Raw genomic sequence first — 12770 nt, 5'->3', positions numbered from 1 at the left:
TCAGGGTATTATTCTAACACATGTAAAGTGCAAGTATTTAAATATTTTTTTGCCATGAGACACGCAAACAGTGAAGGATTGTATAATTCAGGCCCCTCTTCTGCACAATTACCCTAGTTTCCCCTTTACTTCACCTTACTGCATGCTTTAAAATTTATAAACTGTTATAAAAATCTTATTTATACCTGGTTAGCTTATTATAAAAACATTCTTTTAAAAGTTTATGATATTTCATGTTGTTGACATTTGAGATTATTATGTGTGAAGGGGGATATAAAAACAATAAATACTGTACTCCATAATGGAGAAAGTAAATGTTAACATCCACTTTAGTGAAAAATTACAACTTTGTTATGATTTTGGTATGTGCTGTGTCTCTATAAAAATTCTATGAATATAGGAGTTCACTGGGTCACCAAGTGTGGTATCTACTGATGAATTCTGAAACAATTATTCCATTCTGTAGTGGATTCAAATTAATGGCATTACAGTAGCAACAGATCTCTGGAAAGTGATGGACTGCAGAGTTACGTGGTTTCATGTAAATATACTGGAAAACCACTGGGACAAACACTATGATTAACAAACAAAACAAAACGTGCTCAGGTTCAGATTTTATCACCAAAAAAGAAAAAGAAAAAACTTTCAGGGTAAGCAAAATGACTAATATTTATTATACCATTTTTATATACTGCACTGTTATCCAGATAGCAAATCTATTGCATTGTGGTGCACTAACCAGTACAGGAGGCAGGGTGGATAAAAGAAAGCTAAATCAGAACCAGACAGATGACTGAAAAGCAGAGACTTACTGTGCAATCTTGCGGAAAAACATGTTCTTGTAGGAGCTTTTTCTGTCTAAATTTCCTTAGGATCATGCCCTTAAAGAAACAAGGGGCTGAGTCCAGACTTGATTATGCTTAGAGAAGACCCACTATAGTCAAGGGGTCCTCAGTGAGTCATGACTAACAACTAACATTGATCTGTGTTAAGTATGATTAATTCTGGATCTGGTCTTTGGCATTGAAGAGAAACACGTTTTGAGTAACTGGGAAACAATTTCAATTCCTTGTACCCACAAGTGCTACAATTTTATCAGTTTTTGTCTCCTGAGTAGCCTAGTCAATATTTTTAGTCCTTATCACAGCTGATCTGTGCAGTTATCTGGAATATTTTATTGGTTAATTGAATATTTATTAATTACGTCTTGGGACCAGGATACCTGAAGGAACATCTCCTTCCTTCACATCCCTTAAGATCTGCAGGGGAGGCCCTGCTCCAAGAACTTTCCCTGAAAGAGGTAAAAAGGATATCTACTCGGAGAAGGGCCTTCTCTGCTGTGGCACCCAGATTATGGAATGCGCTCCCCAGAGTAGTATGCCTGGCGCCGAGTTTATATTATTTTCGACACCAGGTTAAAACCTTTTTATTTAACTGTTCTTTTAAAAACTAATTTAAATGTTAACATTTAACAGTCACTTTTATTTAACTTAATTGTATTTTTGGTTAATTGCTGTTAATTATTGCTGTTTTATTGTTGTTGTTTTAATGATTGTAAGCTGTCCCGAGATGCCATGCATAACGGACGGCATACAAAAGTTTTGAATAAATAAATATTTGTATATGTAAGACTTATCATGATAAACAAAAAGCAATGTGCAGCAATACAATTTCTAAAACTTTATTACATCCTTAGAACACTTTTCAAAATAAAAATGCTTTGCATTTAAAAGTCTACAATTGGACAAGTAAGAACCCTTTCTGGCAAGCAGCTGGGTAGGTTTGCGGTTGCTGCTCTCCCAGTGACCATATTTCTCTACTTGAGAGCAATTTATCTTGAAAGTTATACCGATCTTTGTAGGCAAAATGCCTACTCAATGTGTCTTACTACCCTGTAGATAAAAACAATGCATATTTAAATATTTTTGATCATACCTCCAGTCATTGAGTACTTGAGGTAATGATCTGTAAACAATACAAGCCATATAATATATAAAGTGAACAAAATGGTGTAATTAAAAATAGCAGTATTATCTAAATATAGAACACTTCACATATTTGTGGGTTATCCTTGTACAAGGGCATGCTAATTTTTGTATTATCCCAATCTTAGTATATGCACTGCCAAAGTACAGACCTAAATAGATTTTAAAAGCCAAGCTAACAATGAAAACAAAGAAACTCAGACACAGTATAGTGTGCCTCCTTGTGTAAAATGAGACAGACTATTAAAAAAAGGATACAGTTCAGTCCTGGCAGTATCAATTACCAGATGAAAATGTGATGTCTTCATAAGCATCCTTGAATATTCTTGGACTATTCTCAAGGAATCAGAGGCGAAGCATTATCAATAGCACATCGATACCTGGAGCAGCATGATTACCATCTTCAAATACCTGAATGAGTGTCATATTGAGGATAGAACAGATCCATTTTCTATTGTTTGGCAGGTAGGATCACAACCAAGCAGATCAAGTTACAAATAACTAGGAAGATTTCCTGATGATGTGAGCTGTTTGACAAGGCAACCAGGGTTCCCTGGAAGGCGATAGACTTTTCTTCATTAGATGTGCTTAAGCAGAGGTTGCATGGCCACTTATCAGGGATGCTGTAGAAGCAGACTTCATGCATTCATGGGCAGCGGGCGGCGGGCGGGGGCGGGGGGGAGATGAACCAGACCTTGGGCCTCACTGCATGCAAGCTTCTGCAAACACTGTGAGATGACTGGAACATGGGACAAGGGGTTGCACTGAGACTCTGAATGGTTCCGATGCATAAAGCTCTTTGATCTGAGCTGCAAATTCCTTGGCTTGGGCCTGGATTTTCCAGACTTTCATCCGCATGGGGCCAGGGAGGAAGGAGCAGCACGCTCCTGGTGTCTGATACGCTCCTCCAAAGTGTGCAGGAGAGTTTCGGCTTCAGCAGGGGTGTGACAGAGTCAATATGAGAGGGCATAGTGCCCAACTGTGCACATGGGGGCTCCACTTGATATGTGAACCTTACAAAATGTCACTGAGTCTGTCTGATCGTTTCCATGTGTCAGAAAAAGACATTGTTTTGTTTTCTCAAGAACATTTCACCCCTGTGGTTGCTGGCTCCAGTCAATCTTTCCAATTCGATCCCTTTTTTTTTTAACCTTAATCTTGCATTAGTATGCAATATAAAAATATATTGCAGTATTTCCAGTAATGCTACAGCAGCCTTCCCTAAGCTGGTACCCTCCAGAGGGATTGCAATGCAGCTCCCACAATCCCCTAGCCAGCTCAGCCCTATAAAATGTGTGTGAGTTCTTTTGTGTACGTTTGTGTACACCTCAGGAAAAATAGGCAACTTTTTAGGATACGGTCACAACTCTGAAGTGCTTAAACAGAGAAAATGAACAATGTCTTTTTAAAAGACAGCATTCCTTGTTTTCTGCAGTTGCTGAGAAAAGTTCTGGCTAGGGGATTGTGGGTGTTCCATTGTAATGGCTCTGGAGGACACCAGTATGGAGAAAGCTCTATTAGGGCAACCGGTTTTTCTTTTTTCTTTTTCTTTTTTGTTTGATAAAGCTATTCTAGCATCATGGATTTTGGAGTGAGAAAAAGAACAGGCTTCAACAGAAGGTGGCAGTGTGGCTATAGGTCGCGCGCAGCAAGTGCCAAAAGTATGCGCATGGACAGACAGTGGAGACAGAGAGTAGAGTTTTAGCAGCAGGTGTTGCTGTGATTCCTTCAAAGTTCATCCATAGGAAACAAAACTGAAATTTAGTGCTGCTGAGCTCCGTACAGTTCAGCAATGTATTTTCCAATATCATGGCCATCCTCTTAAAATATCCAGAGAATGTATGTATTTATTTTTAAATGTACATGTTTTCGAAACACAGAGCACTGGGCAGCTCAAGGCTTGCCTCCCTTCTCTCTGCCTCCCGTCTTTCATAGCACCATTGGTGGTGATAGGTTTGGGGCAGGAGAAGAGAGGTCTTTGCAAATCTTAGCAAAAAAGGATGAGTCTGCTCTGACCCTTGATGGTGTTATGAACCTTTTGCTCTCTGGAACACCCTGGGGTCATCTACTTCTGATTATGTGTGACACCCATTTCCCTTTATTTTTATCTTTATTTTATAAAAAGGGTGTTGCATATTGTGTGTATGCATGCATAAGTCAGGGAAAAAATATAACTGTACTTGGTTGGCATTTGATCATGGGTTTGAAGAGTTTCAACACAGGAGAGAAATGCATAAGAGAACGTTCTGCTTACAGTCAGGATTGCTTGTTTGCTGTGGTTGCAGAGTGTAGTTTATAGACAGCTAGTGACCTAGTTCAGGCAAGCAGAGAGGGAAAAGTAAGTCATGGCAGCTTATCCCCCCAACCCTGTGGTGCATTGCTGAGGTTAACAAACTATGCAGGACCCATGGGCTGCTTTACCCAAACTGCATTGGTGAAGATAATTGGCACCTGACCATTGCCGTCAGTGAGGGGATTAACCAGCATGGAGGACTTTCCCTCTCCATGAAAATGCTAGCAGGCCCTTGGTCGCCTACAGTTTTATTAAGCACTGCACTATAGGTGCTGTCTGTTATCTTCAATAAATCACGGAAAACAGTAGAAATGCCAGATGATTGCAGAAGGGCTAACATTATCCCCATCCTCAAAATTGGGTAAAAAGATGAACCTGGAAACTACAGACCAGTTAGTCTGACATCAATCCCTGGAGAAATTCTGGAGGAAATTATTAAAAAAATCAGTTTGCAAGCACCTCAAAGAAAATGCAGTGATTAATAAAAGCCGACATCAGGATTTATCAAAAATAAAATCTGTTAGACTAATTTAATCTCATTTTTTGACTGAGTAACCTCCCAAATGGACAGCAGAAACACCGTGAACATACTCTACCTTGACTTTAGCAAAGGTTTCGACAGAGTGCTCCACAACATCCTAATAAGCAAACCATCAAAAAATGGGCTAGATAGAAAAACTATTAGGAGGATCCAAAAAGGGCTGCTAAATCGGACACAAACAGCATTTATCAATAACATCCCTTCAAACTGAAAAAAGGTAATTATTGGGGTGCTGCAGGGTTCAGTCCTAGGCCCAGGGCTCTTCAACACCTGTATTAATTAATTAAATGATGAAGTACAAGGAACAATAATCAAATCTGCAGACAATGCAAAACTGGGTGGAATAGCCAACACCCTGGAAGACAGGATGAAGATCCAGGGCAAACATCATAAGCTTGAATGCTGGACTGAAAGCAACAAAATGAGATTCAATAGGGGCAAATGCCAAGTCCTCCATCAAGGAAAATGAAAAAGATGCATTGATACAAGATGAGGACTATGTGACTCAACAGAACTGAAAAGGAAAAAGACCTTGGTGTTATTGTGTCCAACAGGCTAAATATGAGCCAGTAATGCAATGCAGCTACAAAAAGGGCAAATGATATTTTGGGATGCATTAACAGACGTTTTACTTAGACATCACAAGAACTAATAGTTCTCCTATACTCTTCAATAAGTCAGATGTCATCTACATTGCGTCCAGTTCTGGGCACCAAAATTTAAGAAGGATGCAGAAGAACTAGAAAGGGTCCAAAGGAGGGCAACAAAAATCCAGAGTTTGGAAACATTGCCCTAGGAGGAGAGACTGAAAGAACTGGGTATGTTCAGACTGAGCAGGGGCATGATATCACTTTAAGTACCTGAAAGTCACAAGAGAAAAGACAACATCTCTTCTCGCTCATACCAGAGTGTAGGACACAGAATAACCAGCTCAAGTTGCCCAGAGAGGTGGTGGGTTTTCCCACACTAGAGACATTCAAAAAGAAACTGGACAGCCATCTATGAATGGGATGCTGTAGCCTGGTGTCCTGCAACAGCAGGCAGTTGGACCCAATGGCCTTCTTGGCCCCTTTTCAACTCTACCATTCCATGATTCAGGTCGTTGCTTTGCAGACTTTCAGTCTTATCCTATGCATAACTTTGCAGCTATATTCAATTGCTTCTGAAGGTCTTTATGCAGCAATTAGGTTCATATGCAGGCCATTAGGTTCAAAAAGAGAAGATACAGCTTTAGGAAACCTGATAGTGATCAACAGCTCTGTTCCAAAACTTCTGCTCTGTTGAACATACCAACCAAGGATGAAACCATGAACCAATTTGACCATGTTCCCTCCGACAATATTGACTATAATTCACATATATTACAAGAAACCTTGTAGAAGTAATGCATTTCAATTTGGCTGCAGTATTTTGTTTTCATTTTGTACTTTTTTCCTTCTTTACTCTTTGGATTGGCACAGCTACCTCACTAAGATAGCACATGCCTATTCAGGAACATAAAAGAAAAGAGCAATTATCAGCCATTGCCTGAATTTCTAATACAGGCAGTCCTTGGCTTAAGAACGAGTTCCATTCCGGGGTAGGGGGAGGGATTCATCTTTGAGTTGAATTTGAATGCAAGTGGGATCACATAAAGTTGGCCCTCCACATTTGCAGTGCTTAGGGGTGCAGCACCCCCATGAAAGTGGAAACCTTATATCTTTAGCCCTCCACCCCCCACCACTCAAACTCACCAGTGCCTCCACTTTGCAGCATGGAAATGTCAGAGTAATTTCCATCTCCAGATGGGCAGGGGCAGCAAGGCATGCTTGAGAGGCCTTCCTCTCTACCCTTTCACTTCCCCCCTCTCTATGGTGACAATGACTTCTAGCAGGCTTTATACTTAATGAATAGGCTTTATGGCAGTTCCTTTGTAAGCATGGGCTTCTCATTACCTTGGACGTTCATAACCCAGGGACTGCCAATACATTAATTGGAGCAGCGGCACTGGATTGTCTGAGGCTGAACTGGGAAGCCTAGCCTCTCTCAAGAAGGTGTTTGGTGGCCTTAGGCAAGCGACACTTTCTTGGCCTCCCTTGCCCAGCTGCAATATGGGAGTAATAATACTAACATACAAGCGTTATTAAACCAGTATTAAATCAGTGGGCTAGTTTGCATGTAACTATCCGGGAAAATGTATAGGAAAAACCAAACAAGCATTTATTCAGCAGCTCGTAACACTTCCTTCATAGGGCTAAACCTGGACTGGCTTGTTGGGTTAACCGCTGGGTTGTTTAACTCCAGGTTTGGACATCATGTTCCTAATGAAGAAGGTGCTCATGAGCCTCTGAGAAAAAAAGGAAATAGTGGGCACACTGCAGTTGGTGTACCTACTAGCTCATATCCATCCTGTTGCTACATGCAAACTAGGTCAATATGTATGATCTGCCTTCTTTTTTTCCCCATGGGTTTTAGGCTCTTGCCACTCTGCCTGTTGTGTTAGCTTTGGATAAAAATGCAACTGACAGTGCAATCTTATGCTTGTCTACTAAGAAATAAGTCCCACGGAATTTCAGGGGAGTTCAAGTAAGTCCCCAGGCAAGAGGGTATAAGGTTGCAGCTTTAACTGCACATCCCATGCTCAATAGCCAATATGCATCTAAACTGATTGATTTTACAGAAAAAGACACAGGCTTGTAAAGCATGTTGTCAACTTGTCAAGGAGTGGAATAAAATTTCATAATTGACACACACACAAAGGCACACTCACACACAATATGTAATGCACACAATTGCGGAAATGTGAAAGAGGAGACATTTTCAGCTTGGTCTGTAACGATTTCTGCTTTGACATGATCCCCCCACCGGCTCCATTTTAGATTATATCTAGAGATGGAGAGGATCCCAGATTGCCAAAATTTAAGCCTTCAGAGATCTGGGAGAGAACTGCTGCCCATTTTTGAGGTAGTCAACTATGTAAGAGCTCTTTCTCCACTCTTGATACATTCTGTCAGTTCAATAATATTGCAATATACTCACACAGCTCAATGTATTTGACATTCCTATCCTAAAAGCTTGTGGTTAAATCCATAATGTGCAACTTGCTGAATTTTTCCTGTTCGTAATATAATCTCCACATGCGTAAGGGTCACAAGGTATTTTTCTTAATCCAGGGAATATGAAATTAAATTTATCAATTGCAAACTGTGCACAAGAGCTCATAAACAGTTCTTAAAATGGTTCTAGAAGCACAAGGAGAAAGATGCAAAGAGCTTGCATGGCGAAGTAGTTTGAAAGACCCTTCTTGCTTCCATTACTGAGAAAATGTGTAACTCTATTCATACTTCAGTCCAACTAATGGCCAGCACAAAGTGACCTTGAAGAAAATGAAAGAGTGATAGAAATTTAAAATATAGTATAGGAAATCAAAACAAATCTTTGAAACAGTCATTGCTTATTTTTCTGGGGAAAGGTATCAAAACTTTAAATACAATTTGGAAATTAGATCCAAATGCAAATGCAATTTAAATAAAAGCTACTATAAACAATTGGGCATAGCCTGCATCACTAGGATCTTCTGACATTGCCAAAGGGCCCAGGCTTTGGAATTACTAAGTACATGTGCCAAGTTTACTATGGGACAGAACTCCTTTGCCTCTAGGTTAACAGATGCATATTTATTTATATCCTGCATGTTAACGCTAGTTCCTGGGGTGGGTTACAAAAACAATAAAATCCATAAAAGAAATCAAAACCAATAAATTTAAAACATCAATAAATGCAAAACAGCAGTAAAATTAATGAAAACAGCAAAGCAGCTGGAGCAAAACACCATAAAATCAGAACTAGCAGAAGCAGGAGCATGCATCAAAGCTTAAAACGTTTCTGACCCACTAAGAAATACCTGAAATTAAGGTCTACTAAAAGCTTAAATAAATGGTAATGTTTTTCTCTGGCACCTAAAAGCTATTGATCAAGTCACTGACCAAATGAACTCAGACAAGGTACTCCACAGTCAAGGTGCCACAGCCAAAAAGTCCTTGGCTTTTGATGCTCTCCCTTCCCACTGCAGTAGTGAGTAGTCTGAACAGGGGCTATGACCAAGATCTTATAGTAGGGCAAGTTTATATGGAGCATCCAATTCTTCAGGCAAACAAGTCCATCATTTATGGCACTATAGGTCAACACCAGCACTTCAAACTGTGGCTGGGGACTAAATGGAAGCCAGTTCTTTAGGCTTCACACTTCCTAGTGTGACATTAATACTTTGGATGCAATTTTAGGAATACTCGGCTTCATTGTAATTCACTGGAAAGGAATATAAATATACTTTGCTCTGCTCTTTTAAAGTGAGCTTATTTTACCTTTTGTATAGCTTTGCACATTTGACATGCCATTTCTGCACAGCTTTAAGACGGCCAGAAAGTTTTGTATACCTTATGCTCCTGACAAGAAGCCTAAGAGGGGCATTTGGTTCTCCTGGACCTCTCAGCGGCTTTCGATACCATCGACCATGCTATCCTTCTGGACAGGCTTGCGGGATTGGGGGTCGGAGGCACTGCTTTGCAGTGGTTCCGCTCCTATCTCGATGGCCGGTTCCAGAAGGTGGTGCTGGGGGACTATGGCTCTGCGCCATGGCAGTTATACCATGGAGTACTGCAGGGGTCCATTTTGTCCCCGTTGCTGTTCAACATTTACATGAAACCGCTGGAAGAGGTCATCAGGAGGTGTGGGCTGCAGAACCATCAGTACGCTGATGATACCCAGCTCTACCTCTCGTTTTCCACCAATCCAGGTGAGGCAGTGGCTGTACTGAACTGGTGCCTGGCCGAGGTAATGGGCTGGATGAGAGCCAATAAACTGAAGCTCAATCCAGACAAGACGGAGGTCCTGTTGGTTGGTGGTTCTGGCTTTGGAGAGGGTGAACTGAACCTTGTTCTGAATGGGGTTGCACTCCCTCTTAGGGACAAGGTTCGCAGCTTGGGAGTGCTCCTCGACCCGGAGCTTTCACTAGAAGCTCAGGTGACAGCAGTGGCGAGGAGCGCTTTCCTCCAGCTTTGGCTGATCCACCAGCTGCGCCCCTATCTGGAGTATGACTGCCTCGTGACAGTGACACATGCATTGGTGACTTCCCGTCTGGACTTCTGTAACGCGCTCTACGTGGAGCTACCCTTGAAGATGGTCCGGATACTTCAACTGGTTCAAAACAGAGCTGCCAGGCTGCTGACGGGGACTGGGCGTTGTGTTCACATGACTCCAGTTCTCCGTCAGCTTCACTGGCTTCCCATTGAAGTCCGGGCCCAATTCAAGGTGTTGGTGATGACCTATAAAGCCCTAAACGGCTTGGGTCCTGGTTACCTGAAGGAGCGCTTACATCCATATATGCCCAGCCGCCCCTTGAGATCGGCGGGGGAGGCCCTTCTCCAGGAACCCTCCATGAAAGAAATTAGGAGGGTGGGTACTTGGAGGAGGGCTTTCTCTGCGGTGGCGCCTAAGTTATGGAACGCGCTCCCCAGAGAGATCCGCCTGGTGCCGTCGTTATTTGTTTTTCGGCGCCAGGCGAAGACCTTTTTATTCAAGCGGCATTTTAACTGTTAACATTATTGGTTTTATCTGGCCAGGGCGGCTTATTTTATACTGTATTGTTGTATTTTAATTTAATATTTATATTTTTAATTTATATTATAATTATTTTAACTTAATGATGTGAGCCGCCCCGAGGCTTCGGCGAATGGGGCGGCATAAAAATGTTTTAATAAATAAAATAAATAAATAAAATTTGTCATGTGTACCTCACTATTACAAAAGAACACCAGATATCTGTATGTCCTTGCACCAGATGCGACACTGTCTGTTTGATTCTAAAGTTGGCCATTACTGAAGGGTTTTTGGGATGGTAGTGCAGGCAGTGAACATTATAGAAAATGTTAGATCAAATTTTCTAATTTGAACCCTGCTTGTTCACCCACTCCATGCACTAATTACCTTGAAATTCTACCCAAGCTATGAAAAAACAAACAAACAAACACTAAAGCTATTTAATTCCATCTCAGTGAATGATATTCCTTCAGCAGTACTTAGCTAACCATATTACTGATGGGGAAAACAGAATAAAACCAAGGGATTTCATTGTTTCTAGAATGCTTCCAAAAGTAAAACATAATTAGTCTAGTCAGTAAAGTGGGGCTACATATATGTCTGGAAGTAATGGAAGCTGAAGTTCTAGGTAGCATTATGAGTTACCTGTTAACTGCATTTTCTTGCAGTTGCTTCATCTTTGCATCAAGAATTATCTCATGCATGACGCAGGTTACTTGTGGCCTTTCAGAAGTTTCGGCCTACAAACATCATCAGGTCTACTCAGCAAGTTCAGTAGTGAAGGCTGATGGAAGCTGTAGACAGAAACATCTAGAGAGCTACAAGTTGCCCTCTCATCTGCATGTGTCATGCATGTTCATAATGGCAGGTATTTTGCAGGGCACTATTTGTCTTGGCTTTTAGTATGGTGATCCTTTGCTATAACTGACCCTCCTGACGGTATGTTACAAGTTTGGCCTAAAGCAGATACACAACCTTTTTCAGCTTGAAGATTAGATTGGCAGGGAAAAGGCTGTGTGTCCACCTTGGAAAGCTTCGCAGTCTAAATTCAGGTGCCTCAAAGGTAGGAGGTTCTCCATCCTTGGCCCAGTAGTTTAGTATTTGGGCTTGAATTGGGTAAGTTTTGGTATCAAATCCAACTCCACCATGAGCTCCCTGTATGGACAGAGTCCATCTTTCAAGCACAGTTTCTTATTTCAAAAAATGGGAGTTGTAATGATGTGTAAGGACTAGAATACAAAGAGACATTCCAGAAAGGTGCTTGCCTTGAGCATTCAATGTATTCTCAGTATCGGGTTGATTTGCTACTGATGTGGGTAATTTAATTATTTCATTAGCTAATGACACTATCTGAGGGTATACATGCAACATTTCAAATAAGTGTGATCCTTAGTTCCCTAGTAATCCTCAGTGAAAGACAACCATGATGGCTGATGCAACAATGTTGAAGAAAATCGAGCACCGTGCTGTGATTAAGTTCCTTACAAAACAAAGAAAAAGTCAAAAAATCATTCACAAAGAGATGGTGGCTGTTTACCAGGACTCTGCACCTTCATTATCCACTGTTCAAAAGTGGTCAAGTGAATTTAAAAGGGGCAGAGAAAGCATTGAAGATGACCCTCACTTGGGCGGGCTGGTTACTGCCACTATGAAAGAAAATGTGAAAAAAAAAATGAGAAACTTGTATAGGAAGATGCCCAAATAAAAATCAAAATGTTAGCAGAGATGACAAACCTATCTGTTGGTACCATATTTACTATTTTTCATGACCATCTTAACCTTTCAAAGGTCTGTGCAAGATGGGTGCCGCAAATGCTCATGGCACCTCAGAAACAAGTGCGAGTCGAGTGCTGTAGGGAGTTTTTAGAGCTCTGTGGTGAAGATCCTTCGAGTATTTTCGACTGGATTGTTACTGAAGATGAAACTTGGGTTCATCCCTATGACCCAGAAAGCAAGCAGGAGTCCATGCAGTGGCATAAAAAAGGTGCTGACCCTCCAAAGAAATTCAAAGTCACTCCATTGGCTGGAAAGATCATGGCCACAGTGTTTTGGGATTCAAAGGGAATTTTATTGATTGAGTACGCGAAAAAAGGTGAAATCATAAATGCAGCATCTTATGCAATCACTCTGCATAATTTAAGAGAAGCAATTAAAGAAAAAAGGTAGGGAAAACTGACCACAGGTGTGTTGCTTCTTCACGACAACACGTCCGTTCACACGGCGTGTGTTTGGAAGGCTGCTGTGTGAGACTGTGGTTTCGAAGAAATAAACCACCCACCCTATAGCCCAGACCTGGCCCCAGTAACTACTACCTATTCCAGAATTTAAAAAAAGATCTTCGTCATTTTCTGACGATGAAGAGCTCAAGACGGCA

General features: G+C 41.2%; 1 pseudogene; it reads right to left on the bottom strand.

Moving 5' to 3' along the window:
- Positions 1–2034: 2034 nt before the first annotated feature.
- LOC123034404 lies at positions 2035–2133 on the bottom strand (annotated as a pseudogene).
- Positions 2134–12770: the final 10637 nt, after the last annotated feature.

The sequence above is a fragment of the Varanus komodoensis genome, unplaced genomic scaffold (genome assembly GCF_004798865.1).
Source record: "Varanus komodoensis strain SLA01 unplaced genomic scaffold, ASM479886v1 scaffold1, whole genome shotgun sequence".
Taxonomy (NCBI): domain Eukaryota; kingdom Metazoa; phylum Chordata; class Lepidosauria; order Squamata; family Varanidae; genus Varanus; species Varanus komodoensis.
Note: the sequence above shows the minus strand (reverse complement) of the source record. Positions and strands in the feature narration are given on the sequence as shown.